Here is a 23,534-nt window from a genome sequence, read left to right as displayed (position 1 = left end):
GTGAATTCTGGATAACACAGGTAGCAAAGCTAGCCTGTAGGCCACCGGCCCTACTTTCTCTAGGATCTCAAATGGACCGATAAACCCAGGGCTAAGTTTACTCTTCCTCCCGAACCTTATAACCCCTTTCAACGGAGTTATCTTCAAAAATATATAATCACTAACATCAAATTCCAAATTCCTATATTATCAGCATGACTCTTCTATCGGCTCTGAGCTGCACTGATTCTCTCTCTGATGAGTTGAACCTTATCACGTGCTTGCTGAACAAGCTCTAGTCCCACTACTTGCCGCTCACCCACTTCATCCCAAAATAAAGGAGAACGACATCTCCTACCATATAAAGCCTCAAATGGTGTCATGTCAATGCTGGTCTAATAACTATTATTATACGCAAATTCCACTAGCGGCATAAACAGAGTCCAACTACCCCTAAAAACTAATACGCATGCTCGGAGCATATATTCCAATGTCTGCATTGTCCTCTCAGTCTATCTGTCTGACTGAGGATGGAATGTCATGCTAAAAGACAACTGAGACCCTAGTGCTTCCTACAAACTCCTCCAAAATCATGACGAAAAGCGTGGGTCTCGATCCAACACAATAGATATGGCACCCCATGAGAATGAATTATTTCCTAAATGTAAATCTTGTCAAACGATTGAGAGAGTAGCTGATCTTGATAGGCAAAAAGTGGGTTGTCTTAGTAAAACGGTCAACAATCACCCAGATGGCATTCTAGCCGTGCAACGCCATCGGCAGTCCTGACAAAAAATCCATAGATATATGATCCCACTTCCACTTTGGAATAAATAATGGCTGTAACTGCCCTGCCGGCCTCTGGTGTTCAGCTTTTATCTGCTGACACATCATACACTAAGCTACATATTTAGCAATCTCTTTCTTCATACCACTCCACCAGTACGACTCTTGAAGATCCCTATACATTTTCGTACTACCTGGATGAACTGTATACAAAGATCTGTGAGCATCCTCTAAAATAGCCTTCCTGATCTCAGTATCAGCATGAACGCATAATCTGGAACGGAACCGCAAAGCTCCGTCATCTGTAATACTGAATTCCTCCCCAGACCCCTCTGTACTCTATCCATCACCTTTGCTAATTTTGGGTCTTCCTTCTAAGCAGCTTTAATCCTCTTTTGCAGATTAAGCTACACCACTAAACTAGAAATACAAGCCTGAGAACCACTCTCGACCAACTCTATATCGAATCTCTCCAAGTCCATCATGATTGGATACCGAATCTCCATAACCGCCAACACTAGTTCCCTGGACTTCCTACTCAACGCATCTGCTACCACGTTTGCTTTCCCTAGGTGATAACTGATGGTACAATCGAAATTCTTAATTAGCTCCAACTACCTTCTCTGCCTCATATTTAGTTCATTCAGCATGAAAAAGTACTTCAAACTTTTGTGATCGGAAAAGATCTCACACCGCTCGCCATACAGGTAATGCCTCCAAATCTTCAATGCGTGTATTACTGCAATCAATTCAAAATCATGGGTAGGGTAGTTCTTTTCATATTCTTTCAACTGTCTATCTAGAAGCATACGCCACCACCCTGCTATGATGATCAACACTGGTGCTGTGACTAGCCTCTGCTTCAATTCCTGAAAACTCTGCTCATAACTGTCGTCCCACTTAAATCTAACATTTCCTCGTTAGTCGTGTCAGAGGTTCTGATAATGCTGAGAATCCCTCAACGAAACGACTGTAATACCCAAGTAGCCCTAAGAAACTCCTAATCTCCTGGACATTTCTTGGTCTAGCCCAATTCACAACCACCTTTATCTTACTAGGATCCACAAAAATTCCATCTCCAGAAATAACATACCGTGCTGTACCTGAATGTAGATCAATAGGAAAATCTACCTCGCGATTGGGTGGCAAGCTTGGTAACTCATCTGAGAACACATTTATAAACTCCTTTACCACCAGCATACTAACAAGTTTCAATTCATTCTCTAACATCTCCTTCACAACTGCCACAAATCCCTGACAACCACTCCGCAGTAGTCTCCTGGCCTAGATAGCTGAAACTAGCTGAGGCGGGGATTGCACTCGCGACCCTACGAACTTGAATTCTGCTCGTCCCGGAGGTCTGAATATCACTTCTTGTGAATGGCACTCTATGTTGACAAAATTAGCTTCTATCCAATCCATACCGAAGATCACGTCGAACCCATGCATATTCAGTACTATTAAATTAGCAGCCAAGATTTTCCCATGAATATCCACTAAACAACCCCAGAGTACCTTACAACACCTCACTGTTGACCCAGTTGGTGTAGATACCAACAGTTCAATGTCTAACAACTTTATTTCTGCCCCACATAGTCTAGTGCACTCCAAAGACACAAATGAGTGTGTAGCTCCTAAATCAAACAATGCTATAACTTTAAAAGAAAGCATAATAACCATACATGTCACCACGTCACCGACTATCTCACTGTCAGGCGTCAAAGCAAATACTCTAACTGGAGCCATATTCCTCTACTGACCCCCTCGTGGCACCTGATAACCTCCCCGATATGGTCTGGGAGCAGGAGCTACATCTGGTGGTGTAGGGCAATCTCGCACCATATGACCCTACCTACCGCAGCGGTAGCAGACAACTCCACCTGCTTAACACTCTCCCCAGTGTCTCCTCCCGCAAATCTGGCAGATAGGAGGACCCTGCACTACCTGTACCTCACGACCTCCAATTTCCTGCCTTCGACCTCTACCATGGTTTCCTTTCTTCACTGATTCTGTCTAGGACCCCGCTGATAGCCCGAAGATGTAGATCTCTTCTTCTGTCCTTGCTCCTCTGCATCTAGACGTTCACCAACCTCTGCCAAGGTTGCTCTATTAACTAGCTCAGCAAAACCCTGGATTCGTAGCACTATCACTTGCTTGAATATATTCCGCCTCAAACCTTTTTCAAACTGCCTCGCCTTTTTCACCTCATCGGGAACAACATACGGAGCGAAACGAGAGAGCTCAATAAAACTCACCGCATACTGTTGGACTGATAACTGTCCCTGTTTTAGATTCAGGAACTCTTCCACTTTAGCCTCCTTAACAATAGCCGGGAAATATATATTGAACCGATCCCAAGTCATGACTATCGGTGTCATCCTCTGCTGCTCCAGTAATCTCACAATCATCCACCACCTCTCGGCCTCCCCTGTTAGTTTATAGGTGGCGAAGAGGACCCTCTGTTCTTCTATGCACTGCAACACAGCAAAGACTTTCTCAATCTGTTGCATCCAGTTCTCGAGGGCTGCAGGATCGGCCTCTCATGAAAATGCCAGAGGATTCATCTTTGTAAACTTCTCGAGAGTGCATCCATGGCCAACTGATGGACCACCCTGCTCCCTAGAGCTCCTAGTGATCTCAGCCATAACCTGCTGAGCCACGCTATGTAATACTGTGTCAGAGTCGGTCCCGCCTACACTCGAGGGCCCTGCCCCATCACTGCTACTTGCATGGGCACTACCTCCTCCTGGATCCATCCTGAAAAATAACAAACGCAACTCAATAATCTTATCCTTATAATTTACCCGCTAAACTTAGTCTCCTATCACAACACTCTCAGCTTATTTCTAACCCCAATCCTACATTCTAGGAACATAACCCGACAATAGTTTACTATGGTTTTCCTGAGATCGTCACCCCAGGAAAAACACAGAAACCACCACGGAAGTCTTGCCTTTATATTGTAGAACAAATCTTTAAATCATTTCCTATACTCTAGTATCGTTTCCGCTGCATTCTAAAGTCTATAGAACTTAGCAACCTAGACTCTGATACCAAATTATAACGACCTGCTTAATTTCCACATATTTTTTTTCCTTTCAAATAATAAAATTCAATATCAACATATCAAATCCAGTAGGTCATAATCAACCTGAACCCGTGGGTACCAGGGACATACCAGAAACACAATACAAAAGCTTAAGCAGCAGGAAACATAAAATCTTAATATCATAAACATAACATCATTGGTCTCAATACTAGAGTTACTACATCCATTGTGTTTATACATACATCCCAAAAAGAATTATAGAGCCACTTCTCACCAAAACCATCTAACCCTAACCAAAATACTTACCCTTCAAAAAGGGTAGGTCAGCTAAATCTATCCCAGCGGAGCTTTATTCGCTCCCCTCTCAAGGGCTCCTGAAAATTTCATGTAATTCGGGGTGAGACACCTCTCAGTAAGGGAAATAAACTAATACTAGTGTATGGCAACATGAGTAATTCTGTGTTATACATAGAATCATATATGTAAACATATTTAGTAACTGTATTAATCATTTCTGGGAAAAATATATTTAATCATAGCATAGTAGAACATACTGGATTTCTACAAGCATAATTCATCACATATCATAGTAATAATACGAAAACAACCCTAATAGGTTAGATGACTGTTGTCATGTATTACCCCCACATGACTGGATTTTGTAACCTGAAGGCGAGACCTGACAATGGTTGGCCGACCACTGCCAAGTCAAAAGTACAGTCTGCAAGTTCGATGGGTCTATCAGACTTGATCCGTACACTAGGGGCGCTCACACTTCTTAAAACCACATCGACTATCCATCCTCACGCTACTCCGTACAGTAGCGTTAACACAATATCATGATGATCATGAACACATAGCAGCGGTACCGTGCAAGTGTTAGCCTAAACCAAGCCAACCAGGTTCTGATATCATATAGCATATAATGAAACTGTGATACATGGATATTTCATGCTATTAATTGCTAAATCAATATCATCACATCATTTGTACATATATATATACATCATGAAAATCATCGGCCCGTATGTCGGAATTTCATATTTTACCATAGCTCGGCTGTAGCGACCTCAATTTTCTAAATAAGAAATATAACGTAATAAATGGAAAAGTCAACCCGAACCCTTGGGTAACGGGGACACCAGTCAAACACAGCGGAAATCTACGCAGCAATAAACATAAATTCCAAACATTCATTCATAAAGCATAATACCAGAGCTTTCTATAGCATCATAAAACTGTACTTCTATACATCCTCATATACATCAAAATATCTCTAAAAACAAATACAAAATAACTCTGTTCCTATTACAAAATCTTATCCTTCTCACAGGGTAATCTCACTAACTCAACAGCGGCATTGACCCATCGGTCTCTCAGGGGCTCCTGAAAAATTAATTAAGTTTGGGGGTGAGACACTTCTCAGTAAGGGAAATAAACTAAATACAGTTGTGTGGCAACATGAACATTTAAGGCATTTATACATATACAGTGCATTTCATATTTTCATAAAAATTCATCATATCATACTGAATATTCACATGCTTTGATATTTTCTAATAAGTCATATCATACATAAAACATCTGTTATAGCTGAATAGTACTAAAAATATACCTAGGATAAGTAGCTAGCTAATGTCATGTATTACCCCCCATGACGGGTTGTGTAGCCCAAGGCGGGACCTGACAATGGCTGGCCGACCACTGCCGAATCAAATATGTCTGTAAGTACGATGGGCCCACCACACCCTGGTCCGGACTGCCAGGTGGACGTCCACACTCTACTAAAAGCCACATCGACTATCCATCTCCCATCCCCTCGTGGGATAGTTAGCACTAATCTGACGTGGATATCTGATCTACAATATAGCTACGGTATCGAGCTCCTGAACTGAACTAAACTAACATCCAGGTTCTGATAACATATAGTACATAATTTCGTAAATACGGCCTCGTGCCAAAATCATAGTAAATACGGCCTCGCGCCGATAACATAATAAATACGGCCTCGTGCCAAAATCGTAAATACAGCCTCACGCCGAAAACATAATAAATGTGGCCTCGTGCCGAAATCATAAATATGGCCCCGCCCCGATAACATAAGTATGGCCTCGCGCCAGAATCGTTTCAAGTATTTACATTTTGAAAATAACTCATTTATCATATATTCATCACACTCAATATAGCATAACTCGTCTTTTCAAAATACCTGGAAATATGCTTTACTCGTAAAATCATTCATATCATGATTCACTTCACATGAAAATAATGTTCATGCCACACATGTGTCATTAAAGTCATACTTCATATTTTAAAATCATCATTTCTGGCATCTCATACATACATATACATTTTAATCATAATAGTAGTATTTTCCAAACATACATTTCATATGTGATATACAAATATAGCATATGCTTTTCTGAAAATGAATTTACTCGTAATTAATAATAAATTGCATGGAAAATAACTACTTTAGTTTATTCCCTTACCTGGCTACTGAGAAAGCCCCTAAAATATCCTAACCTGACCCTCGTAGGATTTCCTACTCAGTACCCTGAAACTCAAAACTTCCAGTATTAAACATCAATATTTTCATGCGTACATCATTTTCTATAACTACTACAAGACCAAATTTGGCTTAAAAAGTCTTACCTCAATTCAGGGATGATTTCCAACTTCGTTTCCCAACAATCCGCTCCAGCAAACTTATAGAGAACTTCGCCAGGAGCGTCACAGTAGCCTCAGATCTTAAATCTGGCGTAAAACTGGCCCAAAATCGAAGAGAGAGAGTGAGAGAGTTGAAGGGGAGAGAGAGTGGACCGTTAACAATGAATAAAAATCGGATTTTTACATATATATATATATATATATATATATATATATATATATAGACAGAGGATTTCGTCGACAAGCTCGTCCTTCGTCGATGAAATTCAGTCTTCGTCGACGAAATTCAATCGGCACCAAAACCCCTTTTGGTATTTCTTCGTCGACGAAGCCCTATGTTCGTCGACGAAATTCTCAAAGCCTTCGTCGATGAAACCCTGTGTTCGATGATGAATCTAGGAAATCTTTTAAAATTATTTTTATCCCCTAAATGCAATGTCGTCGACGAACGTTAGTCTACAGCCTCCTTCTGTTTCTATTTCTATTTCTCTCCCTCTTAATTAGCCAAATTCCATTTTATTCGGGTTGTCACATCGGCCCATACACTGGCAAAACATATCCATAGCTGGGCCTGTACGCCAGCAAAACATATCCATAACTCGGCTTGTACGCCGACAAAACATATCCATAGCACGACTCATACGCCGGCAAATCATATCCATAACTCGGCCTGTACGCCGGTAAATCATATCCATAGCTCAACCCCATACGTCAGAAAATCATATAAAATTCTCGGCCTGTATGCCGATTTTTCATTATAAAAATTCATATCTTTATCATATTATCAGAAAAAAGTATTTCATTATAAATTCTACTCATGCCACACGAAATAGGTTTCATATATATTTAAACATATCATCTTTTACAGCAGTATTTCCCAAACATAAAGCATATAAAAATATATTTATTTTCCTGAAATCAGATGTTGTAATAACATACATACATTTTCATAAAATAACTAGCTTAGTTTATCCCTTTACCTGATTCCTGAAAAGCCCTTAAGACAAACAGCCCTGCACTCGTAGGATTCCCCATTCAACAACCTGAAAATGATATTTTTTAGAACTAAACTTCGGTATATCTACGCGTACTACGCTTCCTACAACTACAGGGAAAGCCAAATACTGAATAAAAGTCTTACCATTAATTTAAGATGAATTTAAAACTCGTTCCACTGATGATCCACTCCAACAAATGTGCAGAGAACTTCCCCAGGGGTGTCGTGTTGTGGTGGCTTCGGATTGTCGATCCAACGAAGAACGGACCCATAAATTAAGAGAGAAGGGGGGGAGTTGAAGAGGAGAGAGAAAAAGGTTCCTGCGCTGAAATTTCGGCGAAAAATGAGGTTTTTACCCATTTATACACTGGCCTTCATCGACGAGCCACATCACCTCGTCGACAAGGTCATAAAGACAACTCGTCGACAAACTCTCCCCTCATCGATGAAATTCAGGATCACCCAAAACCCCCTTTTGATATTTTCTTGTTGACGAAGAGCACCTTCGTTGATGAGCCCAATACGTCGCGTCGTCGACGAACGCAGACCTGCTATGCCCCCTTGTTAATTTTCTTTTCTACCTCTTTTATTATTATTTAATTACCATTATTCTTTTGGTCATTACACCGTGGGAGTAATCAGATGTCTCAGGGAAACTATCTGACAAACACAACTCTGGCGAGGGTGTACTCCCTTACTCCAACAGTGCGGAACACACTGGGAATGTGGTGACAGGTACCATGTTATTGCCTTCAAACAAATTTATTGTTTTATTTGATTCAGGAGCAACCCATTCGTTTATATCTGCTAGTTTTGTGAAACTATGTGTGGTTGAAACCTAAGTTATGGATGAATGGTCGTCAATGGCTACACCGACTGGGAGTATAACGATCTATAGTAAGATGTTGGGAAACTGCCTAGTGGTTATTCAGGGAAGACTGCTATCGAGGATCCTAGTAGTGTATGACATGTGAGGATTTGACATCATACTGGGGATGGATTGGTTATTCTCCAGTTATGTAGTGATTAATTGTTGTAGGAAGGTAGTTGTAGTGACCCAGGAGAAATTATTGTATTTTAAATAATAATAGAGAGGGAGGAAATAGAAATTGGGAATGAAAAGAAAAAGGCAGCAAAGTTACAATTGGGCTCATCAACGAGGATGTGCCTCATCGACGAGAAAATACCGAGAGAGGGTTTTGGGTCTCTGAATTTCGTCGATGAAGAGAGAGTTCATCGACGAGTCTTCTTCATAACCTCGTCGATGAGGTGACGTGGCTCATCGATGAAGGCCAATGTACAAGTAGGGGTAAAATTCATTTTTTAGCTGAAAACCTGCGCAAATCACTTCTCTCTCTCTCTCCTCTACGCCCCTCCTACCTTCTCTCTATGACCTCGGGCCAGATTCTCACCGATTCGACGATCTGAAGCCACCACGATGCTCCTGACAAAGTTCTCTCCAAGTTTATCGGGGCAGATCGTCGGTGGGGCTGAGTTGGAAACCATCCTAAATCCAGGGTAAACCTTTCTACTCAGTATTTGGTTTCTTGACAGTTGTAGGAAGTGTAGTACGCGTAGAAATATTAAACTTTATTCTGGGAGATGTGATTTTCAAGGTGTTGAGTGAGGAATCCTACGGGTGCGAGGCTAAGTATCTTAAGGGCTTTTCAAGAATCAGATGAGGGGATAAACTAAGCTAGATATTTTACGAAAGTATAAGTATAACTTATAGCACTTGATTTCAGAGAAATGTATATATGTAAATATGTATTATGTTGGAAAATACTATTAAAATTGATGAGATACTCTGGATATATGAAAAACCCATTTTGTGTGGCATGAGTAAAATTTATGATAAAATATTATTTTCTGGGAATATGATAATGATATGGACTATTGATATATTTTTTGGCGTATGGGTCGTGCTATTAATATGATTTGCCGGTGTACGGGCCGTGCTATAGATATGTTTGCCGGCGTATGGGTCGTGCTATGGATATGTTTGCCGGCGTATGGGCCGAACTATGGATATGATTTTTCGGCGTATGGGCCGAGCTATGGTAAAATGTGAAATACCGGCGTACAGGCCAATGATTTTCATGATATACATATATATGCAAAATTATATGATGATATTGATTGGATAATTAACGGTATGAAATATTCATGTACCACACTTTCAATATATGTTACATGTTATCAGAACCTGATTGGCTTGGTTTAGGCTAGCATTTGCACAGTACCTATAACGCCCCGAACCCTTAAATCCGGGTCCGGTGCGTTATACCTGATAAAATCCCTGATAATCGATAATCAACATATATACAGTGGAAAACATAAATATAATCTCCCAATTACATAATACTAGAGTTTTCTAAATTCATCTACCAACCATAACAAATTAATCATCCACCTGTATTCAAATATATACATATCTCCAAACATTATTCAGTATTCGTAATACCAGTATGTTTCACAACCTTTTATAATATCTAGAAGACCTAAAATACAAAACATAAAACATAACATATACATCTCAAAATTAACATAGAAATATACCCTTTTCTTTTTCCATTTCCCAATAATGCTATAAAAACTTCGAGCTCTCAAAGCTCGACCTCGAGGATGTCCTAAAAAAGAAATACATTTATATTTGGGTGAGACACATCTCAGTAAGGGAAGAAACAATATATTAAACTCAGCGTGTGGCCATCATGAAATTAAACATATCATTTTATAATATTTGCAAATCATTAACTTAATACTAAAAGTCATTTTCTGAACCTAACAATCACATGCAAATGTTTACCCATGAGATTACCCAAGGATAGGGGTGATTACCCGCCCATACAAGTAGCACCCATCTGCTCTGATACTTAGGTAACCTGAAGGTCACTACTGAAGCATACCAGAGCACTCACCTTACTCAGTAAGCCCTCAAGTGTTAACTTGATCTCGTACTCACGCATTCAACAACAGTTTACCGACAAAGACCCTAAGGATAGAGAATTCTACCCGCCCATACAAGTAGGTTCCCTCTGCCCTAGTGCGTTATGCAGCTACTGCCACATCTGAAGCAACTAGTGCACTCGCCTTACTTAGCAAGCCCTCAAGCGAAGAGTGCGCCCCACCCCAACATAACAGGTTCTACATACATAAATACTTCTAATATCATAATACATCATTCTTTCCATCATTATTCAATCATTTACATTCTTTCATGTTCATAACTTAACATTTCCTTGTATTTCACTTTAAGTGACTCTTTCCCATTTGTATCATTCACATTTTACATTTCATTTCATTGCATTGTCATTCCTTGTCATTTCATTCTTTTGAACTATAGCCGCTCTTTAGCCGTCATCAATTAGTCCACATAGAAATGCACTAGAATATGCTGCAGTTAGTCCACATTGAAATGTGTTAGAATCTATTACAGTTAGTCCACATAGAACTGCGCTAAAATCTGCTAACCCGGCTTTCAGTTGTCGTACCTTTACATGGTTGCATTTAACATACACAGGCAACATTGTTCATATCATATTTTATTCTCATTGCTTTACTTACTTAGCCTGCATCTCATACATTTAACATATACTTTGCACAGATTCTCATGCCACACAATTTAGTTGTAAAATTCATGCATATTTCTTATAAAATAAGTCAACCTACATTTAACATTTATATACTCAAAATACATTTCATTTCTTATTTAATTCATCAGAAAATTCTTTTCACTTCCATTCGTTCATTTTCACATATACATAACTATATCGACAATCCTAAGCTCAGAAAACATAAATTTCATGGTTGGCATTTTAAACCCACATAAAAACATATATACATAAATAACACATAATCATTTTTAATTCATGAAAAACCTGATTTAATATATAAATTTCCCCCTTACTTGAATTCTTGAACTACATCGACAGGGACTCAAAAAAAAAAAACCTACGGCGCTCACCCAGACCCTGAATCAAAAACTCTAGTTCCATGTAATTAATCCTGAATAAAATATTATTTTAATATTTCCTAAACCCATAAATTCTAAATAAATAAATACACTCTTAAATATAGCCAAATTACCAAATTTCCCAAATCCCACTCTCACTTTGGAGTGGAGCCTAGAAAACCCCAATTGAAAGTTTACCTATACCAAAATGATGACAACCGTGATTAGGACTACGTGGTGGTGCCCGATCGTCGATTTAATCGCATATTTACAAAGAAATTAAGAATATAGGAAAAAATTACCTTTCCCCAGGAGCAATGCCTAAGTTGTTCCCACGACAAATCTGTTATAGTAGAAATGTCGACAGCGAAACCAGGAATCCAACGGCACCTTCCGTTTCCCGATTCGCAGCAAACTCATCAAGAAATTGAGAGAGAGAGAGAGAGAGAGAGAGAGAGAGAGAGAGAGAGAGAGAGAAACGGAGCGAGCAGGAAAAAAATATATTCCAAGTTCTGTACTTCTTCTTCTTTAGTTATCTATATATATATATAATATAATATACTATATTATAACATTATAATATTATAACCTTTTTATAAATAAATATATATATATATATATATATATACACACACACACACACACATATATATAAACATATAAATATCATATATTTAATTTAATTAATTCAATTAAATAACGTTTAGTTAATTTATTAATTCAATTAAATAAATAAATAAATAAATAATAATTAATTTTATTTTATATTACTATTATTATTATTATTTTCATACTATTTCTTTTATCAGTTCATTTATTATTTTTCCTAATTATTTTAATTTTCGGGTCTTTACAGTACCGCTACTATGTGTCCATGGTCATCATGATCATGATATTGTGTTAACGCTGTAATACGAAGTGGTGTGAGGTTGTATGGTCGATGTGGTTTTAAGGAGTGTGAGCGCCCTTGGTGTACAGACCAGGTCTGGCAGACCCATTGGACTTACAGACTGTATTCTTGACTTGGCAGTGGTCGACCAACCATTGTTAGATCCCGCCTTCGGGCCACACAACCCAGTCATGCGGGGGTAATACATGACAACAACCACCTAACCTACGAGGGTTGTTTTCGTATTATTATTATTATATGAGATGAAATATGTTTATGAAAATACAGTTTGTTCTGCCATGCTATGATGATACATATGTTTTCCCAGACATGGCATAACAGTTTATTAAATATGTTTATGTATGGTATATGTATAACACGAAATACTCATGTTTCCACACACTAGTATTAATTTATTTCCCTTACTGAGAGGTGTCTCACCCCAAAATTTCATGAACTTTTCAGGAGCCTCGGAGAGAAGAGCGGATAAAGCTCCACTAAGGTAGATACAGTGACCTGCCCTTTCAGAAGGGTAAGTCGTTTGCCAGGGTTCGATGGTGGGTTTTTGGGTATCGACCTTAGGGTTGGTTTTTGGTTTATTTTGGGATATGTATTATGGATATAGTAAACTCTGGTATTGTACTAAATGATATAAAGGTATGTACATGGTTTTATGATTTCCTACTGCATAGGCTTCTGTTATATGTGTTTGATGTATCCCTGGTACCCATGGGTACAGGTGGATTATGATACTTGGTTTATTATGTTAGTTTTATTATCATGGAAAAAAAATATAGAAATTAAACAGGTCGTTACAGTAGTAGTGTTCAGAGCTTTTGGGGAGCAGGAGTGTGAGTTTGTGGGCTCATGTGTGCGTTCGACGCCGCAGATTTTGTTGGCTATACAGGCGAGAAGGTTACTCTTGGAGGGTTGTCAAGGGTACTTAGCTTGCGTGAAGGAACCACCTTGGGATGTCTTGAAACTTGAAAATATCCGAGTGGTTAACGAATTTTTGAATGTATTCCCGGAAGACTTACTCGGTTTACCTCCTGATCGAGAGGTGGAGTTCGCTATCAAGTTGTTTCCAGGCAAGGCACCGATCTTTAAAGTTCCATACCGGATAGCTCCAGCTGAACTTAGAGAGTTAAAGGAGCAGTTGCAAGAACTACTGAACAAGGTCTTTATCTGACCTAGTGTTTCGCCCTAGAGAGCTCCAGTGTTGTTCGTAAGGAAGAAGGACGGGTCGATGCGAATGTGCATTGATTATCGCGAGATCAACAAGGTAACAGTGAAGAACCGATACTCGTTACCTCGTATAGATGATATGTTTGATCAGGTATGAGGAACGCAGGTCTTTTCAAAGATCGATCTACGGTCACGGTATCATCAGGTGAAAGTTAGGATAGAGGATGTTGCGAAAACTGCTTTTCGAACCAGATATGGCCACTACGAGTTTCTAGTCATGCCTTTCGGATTGACAAACGCCCCAGTTGTTTTTATAGACCTAATGAATAGGGTTTTCCATGAATATCTGGATCAGTTTGTAGTGGCATTCATTGACGATATTCTGGTATACTCTGGGAGTTTGGAAGAGCATGAAAACCATATGAGGCTGGTGCTCCTGGTTCTACAGGAGAAGAAGTTGTATGCTAAGCTGAAGAAATGAGAGTTCTAGCTGAATCGGGTCACATTTCTAAGTCGTGTCGTGTTCGAAGGGTGGTATCTCAGTTGATCTTGGTAAGATAGAAGCAGTGGTTGACTGGGTGAAACCGAAAAGTGTGCAAGATGTTTGGAGTTTCTTAGGAAGCTGGGTATTACCGGCGATTCGTGGAGGGATTCTCTAAGTTATCTAGCCTTTTGACATAGTTGATGAGGAAAAGTGTGAGATTTGATTGGACTAACAAGTGCGAGCAGAGTTTCCAAGAGTTGAAACACCGACTGGTCACTAGTCCGATTTTAACCATCCCATCTGGGGAAGGTGGTTTTGTGATTTACAGCAACGCATCGCTGAAGGGTTTGGGATGTGTGCTGATGTAACAGGGGAAAGTAATTGCTTATGCTTCTCAAAAACTCAAGGAGAGTAAGAAGAATTACCCCACGCACGATCTGAAGTTGGCGGCAGTATTATATGTGTTGAAGATCTGGAGACACTACTTATATGTTAAACAGTGTGAGATCTTCACGAACCACAAGAGCCTCAAATACTTTTTCACACAGAAGGAGTTCAACATGAGGTGAAGGAGGTGGCTGGAACTGATCAATGACTATGATTGCACGTTTAGCTATCACCTGTAGAAAGCTAATGTGGTAGTTGATGTGTTGAGTCGAAAGTCAGAGCACGTATCTGTAACTACAGTAGTAGGTCAGCATTATATCAGACGAGATTTGGAAAGTCTTGGCATGGAGTTGGTGGATGGTAATCATCGGGCTTTCATTTCTAACTTGGTGATCCAGCCGACGTTATTTGAGAGGATTAAAGTTGTGTAGGCTAATGATGCGAAGTTAGTCGAGGTTGTAAAGAAAGTGCAGCAAGGGTTGGCTGCATATTTTAACATCTCTAAGGGAGGCGTGCTAAGGTTTGGGACCAGGCTGTGTGTTCCAAACGACGAGAGATAAAGACGACGATCCTGAAAGAGGCGCATCATTCCTAGTATACGATACATCCGGGTAGTATGAAGATGTATCGGGATTTGCGCAAGTCCTTCTGGTGGAGTGGCATGAAATAGAAAATTGCTCGATTTGTGAAGTAATGTCTGACGTGTTAGCAAGTAGATGTTGAACATCAGAGGCCAGCTGGGCCGTTGCAACCATTGAGTATCCTAGAGTGGAAATGGGAGCATATCTCCATGGACTTTGTCACCGGGTTACCACCAGCACTACACGGGCAGAATGCCATCTGGGTAATCGTGGACAGGTTGACTAAATCTGCTCATTTTATACAAATAAAGGTTTGCTACTCTTTAAGTACCCTAATAGATTTGTACGTGCAAAAGATAGTCAAAATGCACGGGGTACCAATGTCTATTATTTCATATCAAGACCTGAGATTTACTTCTCAATTCTAGAAGAGCTTATAGGAAGCACTGGGGACGAAACTTACTTTTAGTACAACATTCCATCCAATGACGATACAGATTTTGGAGGATATGTTACAGGCTTATGTATTAGACTTCGGAGGTAGTTGGATTCAGTTTCTACCATTGGTGGAGTTTGCCTATAACAACAGCTTCCAAGCTAGTATCAGGATGGCACCGTTCGAGGCATTGCATGGTCGAAGGTGTCGGTCTCCTCTGTATTGGGATGAGGTTGGTGAACAGCAGATATTGGGTCCCGAACTCGTGCAACAAGCTTCTGAGAAAGTTAGATTAATCAGGGATAGGATTAAATTAGCTTAGAGTCGGCAGAAAAGTTACACGGATGTTCGTCCTCATGAGTTGGAATTCGAGGTTGTGGGTAAGATATTTCTGAGAATCGCTCCGATGAAAGGAGTGATGAGATTCGGGTAGAAAGGCAAGCTAAGCTCGAGGTATATCGGACTATTTGAGGTATAAGAACAAGTGGGTCCGGTGGCCTACAGGATTGCACTACTCCCAATGCTCTTGAGAATCCATGATGAGTTCCACGTATCCATGTTGAGGAGGTACGTGCCGAATCTGTTGCATGTGATTAGTTACAAATCTTTAGAGATTGGTGATGCTTTGGCGTATAAAGATATACCCGTTCAAATTTTGGACCGTAAAGTTCAGAAGCCGCGTACTAAGGAGATACCGTTAGTGAAGGTACTGTGGCAGAATCACATGGTTAAGGAAGCTTCTTGGGAGTTAGAGACGGAAATATGTCGGAAATATCCACAATTGTTATAAGTAGTAGCTTTGATAGCAGGATCGGTATGGGTATGTATGTATGTAATATTCTACTATTGTAGTAACGTTGTGTGGTTAGTCTCTGGGAGAGTTTTGTAATATTGTAAGCTCCCGAGATGGTATGTATGTAACCATGGTTTTCCTCAGCCATAAGTGAGGGTATGTATGTATTTGGGACGGGGCTGCTATGTGGGTGGCCACCGGCTCTTCCTAGAGTCAGGTATGCGTTTGGGTATGTAGAGGAGTTGGTAAGTGAGAGATTTCAAATTTCGAGGATGAAATTTTTGTAAGGAGTGGAGGTTATAAGAACTTGACCCGAGATATGTGGATTGAATAAATAACAAAAGGGTAAAAAGGTAAATGTAGCAGGCTTCGTCAATGAAGCCATTGTTCTCGTCGATGAAGGACCTTATACTCTTCGTCCCCAAAATTCAAAGTCTCATCGACAAAGAGATACCAAACGTGTTGTAAAATATCGGAATGGGGTTCGTTGCCAAAGGAGCCGGTTTGTCGATGAAATGTGCGGATGATTCGTCGCCGAAGGCGCCATCTCGTCGACGAATTGAACCGGGTCAAGGGTCTATAAATAGGATATTTTGTTGCTTCATGACTAAGTAAGCTAAAACCTCTCTCTCTCTCTCTAGGATTTCAGGCCGTCAGTTGCCGAAATGAACGATCCTACGTTACCAGGTGGATCAAGAGGAGAAGCTCTACGTTTTTAGGGGATCGAAAGTTCATTTTTGGGATTTTCAGGTTTTGACCCAAAATCGAGGTAGTAGGTGAAGTATAGTTCTTGGATGTTTAGGTTTTGGGAACTCGGTTCATAGTTTTGGAGCCGTAGAGTTTGTATTTTGGTCTTCGGGAAAAGGTAATCGGGATTTTGTTTTGGTTACTTATTTGGGAAAATCTATTGGGTAAAGATGCGAAATTTTTGGGTTACATTTTTTGGGAAAATTTAGGGTTTCGGTTATCATCTTTATTTCGGTTGGAAAATCATATGTTGTATAAATTGGTAGTAATGATATGGTCGTACCTGTATTTGTATTAAACTGTATTTCTCGAATTGAAAATGATATAATTTGTTGTATACTCAAATAAGTGCGGAATGAAATGTTGTATGTAAAATGTTCCAGGGTTTTGTAAAACAGCTAAGGGCGGTTAATTATCGTACGCTGATGAGTATAGGGACATGAGTTCCAAAATTGTTTCAGGTTTTGTAAATCAGCTAGGGGCAGCTAATTACTATACGCTGACGCCATGTCTCGGCTAATTATCGTGGGTGAAAGTGTCCGACTTTATATCCGAGGGTGTGAAATATTACTTGTTTGTTCCAGTTGGTCACCGATGGGTGTGAGTGGACACCATATTAGCATGATATCACTATGAGGCTTTGGTTGTTGCAGGGTATTGGGTGTTAAAGTGTGATGACACTGACTGTATGTTTGGTATCGTATGTACTGGAACTGAATTGTGAAAATATTGGAACTGTATCGTGTTATGTTTTATGTTGAAATAACACTTGTATGTCACACACTGATATAACTTGCTTTCTTCCTTACTGAGAGGTGTCTCATCCCGAATATACAAATGTTTTTCAGGTCCTTCGAGTAGCCGTAACTAGCATCCTAGCATTCGGAAGCGTGGGTGTTGGTTAGCTACGTAGAGTATATTTATGTAAGTACAGATTCTGTAACGACCCGAATAAAAGGTGAAATTTAGATATTAAAGAGGTAAGAAAAATGAAAACAGGAACAGAAGGAAAGCTGCCAACTTTCGTCGACGAACACAGGGTTTCTTCGACGAAGGCTTTAAGGATTTCGTTGACGAACACAGGGCTTCGTCAACGAGAAAATAACGAGAGGAGGGTTTTGAGCCGATTGAATTTCATCGACGAAGACTGAATTTCTTCGACGAAATTTGTGAAGGACTCGTCGACGAATCCTCTACTCCATAAATATGAAAAATCCGAGTTTATCTTCATTATTAAGCAAGCTTCACTCCTCTCTCTCCACCCTTTAGTTCTCTCTCTCTCTCTCTCTCTCTCATCAATTTTGGGCTATTTTTACGCTGGATTAACAATCCGAAGTCACCACGACGCTCTTGGGGAAGTTCTCTCCAAATCTGCCGAAGCGGATCGTTGGTGAAAGCAAGTGGGAAATCATCCCTGAGTTGAGGTAAGGCTTTTTAAGTCAAATTTTGTCTTGCGATAGTTATAGGAAATGATTTACGCATGAAAATACTGAGGTCTAATACTAGAAATTTTCAGTTTCAGGGTATTGATCAGGAAATCCTACGGGGGTCAAGTTAGGATATTTTAGGGGCTTTCTCAGTAGACAAGTAAGGGAATAAACTAAAGTAGTTATTTTCCATGCAAATTATTATTAATTATGAGTAAATCTATTTTCAGAAAAGCATAGGTTATATTTGTTTATTACGAATGAAATGCATGATTGGGAAATACTGCTATGATGTTAAAATGTATATGTATGTATAAGATGCTAGAAAATCATGATTTTAGAATATGAAGTATGATTTTTAAACAGCACATGTGTGGCATGAATATTATTTTACGTGAAATGTATGATGGTATGAAAGATTTTACAAGCAAAACATGTTTTCAGGTATTATGAAAAGATGAGTTATGTTGTGATGATTTTGATGAATATATGATAAATGATTTATTTTCAGAATGTATATACCTGAAACGATTCTGGAGTAAGGCCATATATTTATGTTATCGGCACGAGGCCGTATTTTATGTTATCGGCACGAGACCGTATTTATGTTATTGGGACGAGGCCGTATTTTATGTTATCGGCACGAGGTCGTATTTATGTTATCGGCACGAGACCGTATTTATGTTTTCGGCACGAGGCCGTACTTATGAAATTATGAAAGATGCTATATTACCATGTACTATATGTTATTAGAACCCGGATGTTAGTTTAGTTCAGTTCAGGAGCTCGGTACTGTAGCTATATTGTAGATCAGATATCTACGTCAGATTAGTGCTAACCATCCCACGAGGGGATGGGAGATGGATAGTCGATGTGGCTTTCAGTAGAGTGTGGACGTCCACCTGGCAATCCGGACCAGGGTGTGGCGGGCCCATCATACTTACAGACATATTTGACTCAGCAGTGGTCGGCCAGCCATTGTCAGGTCCCACCTTCGGGCTACACAACTCGTCATGGGGGGTAATATATGACACCAGCTAGCTATTCATCCTGGGTATATTTTTAGTATTACAGTTTTAGCAAATATTTTATGTATGTTATGATTTATTAACAAATATGAAATTATATGATTATCTAGTATGATATGATGAATGTTTACAGAGTTATTAAATGTACTGTATACGTATAAGTGTCTTAAATATTTATGTTGTCACACAGCTGTATTTAGTTTATTTTTCCTTTTAAGAAGTATCTCACCCCCGAATATTAAATGATTTTCAAGAAACCCAGAGGGACCGGCGGGTCAGGGCCGCCGTTAAGTGGGTTTAGCTTCCCTACTAGAAGGGTAAGCGTTGAACTAAGATCAGGAGATTTTTGTTGTACGATCCTAGTGTTATTTTGACTTTTTGGAAATTGTAAATAAATATAGTATTTTGGGAATGTAAATAACTCTGGTATTATGTTTCATGATTGAATGATTGAGATTTTATTTTACTGCTGCTTAGGTTTTTGCTGTGATTGACAGATGTCCCTGTTACCCACGGGTTCGGGTTGACTTTTCCACTTATTATGTTATATTTCTTATTTAGAAATTGAGGACGTTACAGATTCTATAACTGGGTTGTCATTATTGGGTTTTGTAGACACCCAGGGTATGTATGGTATTTTGGAATGTAGATCCTAGTTATGTATAGACTCTGGTATGGTATGATGTATGGTATGATGTATTTATAGAAAGAACATTTCCCCTACGTATATAATGCGTATGGATATGTGTGTGAATGTGTGTAGGGTGTACGTGTACCCCACGAGATCGGACCCTCATTCAGTGTAGTATTATGTATGTTTTAAATGATACAGAGACAAATTAGGTTACTAAATCACACCTGGGACCCATCCATGGGTTCGAGACATGACAATATCAATAAAAGGGATACATAAGGCATGTTGATCTCCATCACAAGCTCTTTCTCTCTCTCTCTCTGCTCAATTTCTTCCCGTCTCTCCGCTGAATTGAAAAACGAACATCATATCCGGCTCTCAACTTCGCTCCTAAATGTTTTAACCGGAGTGGATTCGTATTTTGGATGTCGTAGGTACCACTCCAAGGTTAAGGTAAGAAGAATAGAGTATGTCAGGTTTATTTTAAAAATATTTCTGATTAAATTTGAGTACGTGAATTTAATTAGATTTATGTTATTTAATATATGCCTGATTTAACTTGAGTATGTGAAGTTAAGTATATCTATGTTCATATTTTATTTTAAAAAATATGCCCGAGTTAAATTAAACTGCAAGGATTTGATTAAATCGAATTTTTGGGAATATTTTAGAATTAAATTAAACTACAAGGATTTGATTAAATCAATTTTTTTGGGAATAATTTGGAATAAAATTAAATTGCAGGGATTTAAGTATATTGGGTTATCTTGGTATATAATGAAATTAAATTAAATAGGTGAAATTAATCATACCCTAATTTTAAGCAAAATATATATATTTTTCCCTGACAGTTATTATATTATGAATTATCATTCAAATTGTGTGGCATAAGTAAGGTTATATTTACTGTATAGATAAGCATGCTAGAATATTTTATGAAGATACAGAACAAATTATGATTTTAGACATATTTATGATATGATTTGATATGACAATATTCAGACATATTCATGATATGACAATATTTAGACAGAATCATGATATGACAATATTCAAACAAATATATGATATGATAGTATTTAGACAGATTTATATGATAGTATTCAGATAGGTTTTATGAAATGAAATCATGTATCGGTTTTATTATATGAATAAACAGTATTATATGATATAAGAACCTTGATGGACTAATTATATTCAGAGCATAGTACCGTAGCTAGCCAGATCAATCAGTGCCACCACACTACTCAGATAGAGTGTTGGTATATGGATAGTCGATTGTGCCTAGAGAAGAGTATATTACCCCCCCTGACAATCCGGACTAGGCTGAGTAGGCCAATCGTACTTACAGACGCGTTATATTTGGCTTAGCGTGGTAGACCAACCATTGTTAAGTCCCGCCTACAAATCGCACAACCCAATAATGTGGGGTTATTACAAGATATTATATGATTGTCCATTCAGGGAAATTCTTTTATGTATATATATAACAGATGATTTACATATACAGAGAAACTTATACGACAAAGTATGTATTTTCCAGATTTATAGGTGTGAGTATAGATTTACGTGATATTATCAATTAAAGTTAATTATTTAAAAGTTATATTTATGCACAAAAATTTATTTCGTCTTACTGAAAGGTATCTCACCCCTTGATTTTTCAATATTTTTTAGATATCATGTGGAGTATAACAGTATTCAGAGTAGCGTAGTGAAGCGTGGGTGAGATAAAAGGTCGTGGTTAGAATTATATTATTTTATTTATGTTTTAATGAGTTCAAATCTTTATTGTGATAATGGGATTGATATTATTATATTGGGATAGTTTAGTACTATGGTAATTTGCATTTAAAGTATTTCGTTGTCTCTTTCAGTGATTATTATAATATGAAATGTTTAGGTTATTACAAGTGGTATTAGAGAAATTGAATGAATTTTTCAAGGTCGTTATGGTTAGTTTATTTTTAAAAGCTCAAAATTAGTGAGGCGTAAATTTATATGAATTTAAACAAAACATAGCAACAAATATATTAAATTTTAATTTAAAAAATATTTACTTTCACTAAAATTTGACAAAAAAGATAATGACATCTCCTAAGGTTTCAAAAATCGAAGGAAGGTGCCCCCTGAGGTAAGGTCAATGAAATATGGGAAGATTTATGTAGTTTTAACAAATCTTAATGGAGGTTCGTGACATTTTTGAAATCTTATGTAAGGTCAATGAAATTTTTGAAATTTCTGAACAAGTCCTTATTTTTTTTGACAAATCTCAAGGGAGATGAGTTTCTTTTGTCTTAAATTTTATTCAAATCAATATAAATTTAATTTAAGGTCTAAATTCATGACTTCAAATATAACATTTGTTCGCATCAAATTTTTTGATTGCTTAGTCGTCTTGCAAGTTTTAGAGAAATATCAAGTATTTTGAAACATTATTATATAACTATTATTGGTGGAATATTTAGGGATGGCAATTCATCCCCAAGCTTGTCCACACAAGCAATTCTAAATAGCTCCATTTTTGTTTGAGATCATTTTGTTAGTGCATCACTTATTATTACATATTAATGAGTATATGTAGAAATTATCTTAGTGATGGTACCTCCATCAAAAATATTATTTATTTATATCTCCATAATGATTATTAAATATATAAAATTTTAATTAATTAATTGTATAAAACGTGTTTTCATGCGTGAAAATTGAACCGAATGTAATAACAAAAGCAAGGCATCCCTATTTGGCTTCTTGAATTTGAATAATGGCTCGATTCAATTTTTGTTTCTTTATTTTTTTAAAAAATTATTGATAATTCTATAATTTTATTTTCAAATATATTTTCTTGGTTGGTTTGTTTTGTCGGACAATTAATTTATTTAAAAGTTAAAATTATTAGGTAAGACTTTGAGAGAGTAATGAAGAGTACGAATTTTGGGTGTAGATTTTAATTTGTTTATATCCTTATAATATAACTAGTAATGAAGAGTATGAATTTTGGGTGTAGATTTTAATTTGTTTATATCCTTATAATATAACTAGACAATTAAAAACCAGTTGGAATTAAAGATGAGATTAAATAAAACACAGATCTATCATAACTTATATTGTAACTTTTTTAATTTAATAAAAAAGCAAGGATGATGGGGTTTGATCTTTATACCTTTTGGTCAAAAAGACCCTAATACAAAGTCAAAGAATTAATTTGCTGAAAAGTCCTGGCAAATTCAATCAATCTCCCTCTCCCAATCGACTATATTTACAAGTTAATATATGTTAAGATCGAAAATTCCCTTGTTTCTAGTTTGATCTAAGTTTATTCAATCAAATCCATGTGAAACATACAATGTAACAAAAGTAAAAAACAAACACGAGCTTTTAAAAACTTCTAAATATTGTTTGCTTGATGATTTTGTTATGTTATATAATTGGTTTATTAAAAAACTTAAACGTAAGAGGTGAAAGTTTAAGTATTTTGGATATTTGTCTAATATAACTAGATACTTA

Source organism: Malania oleifera, chromosome 8 (genome assembly GCF_029873635.1).
Source record: "Malania oleifera isolate guangnan ecotype guangnan chromosome 8, ASM2987363v1, whole genome shotgun sequence".
Lineage (NCBI taxonomy): Eukaryota > Viridiplantae > Streptophyta > Magnoliopsida > Santalales > Ximeniaceae > Malania > Malania oleifera.
Note: the sequence above shows the minus strand (reverse complement) of the source record.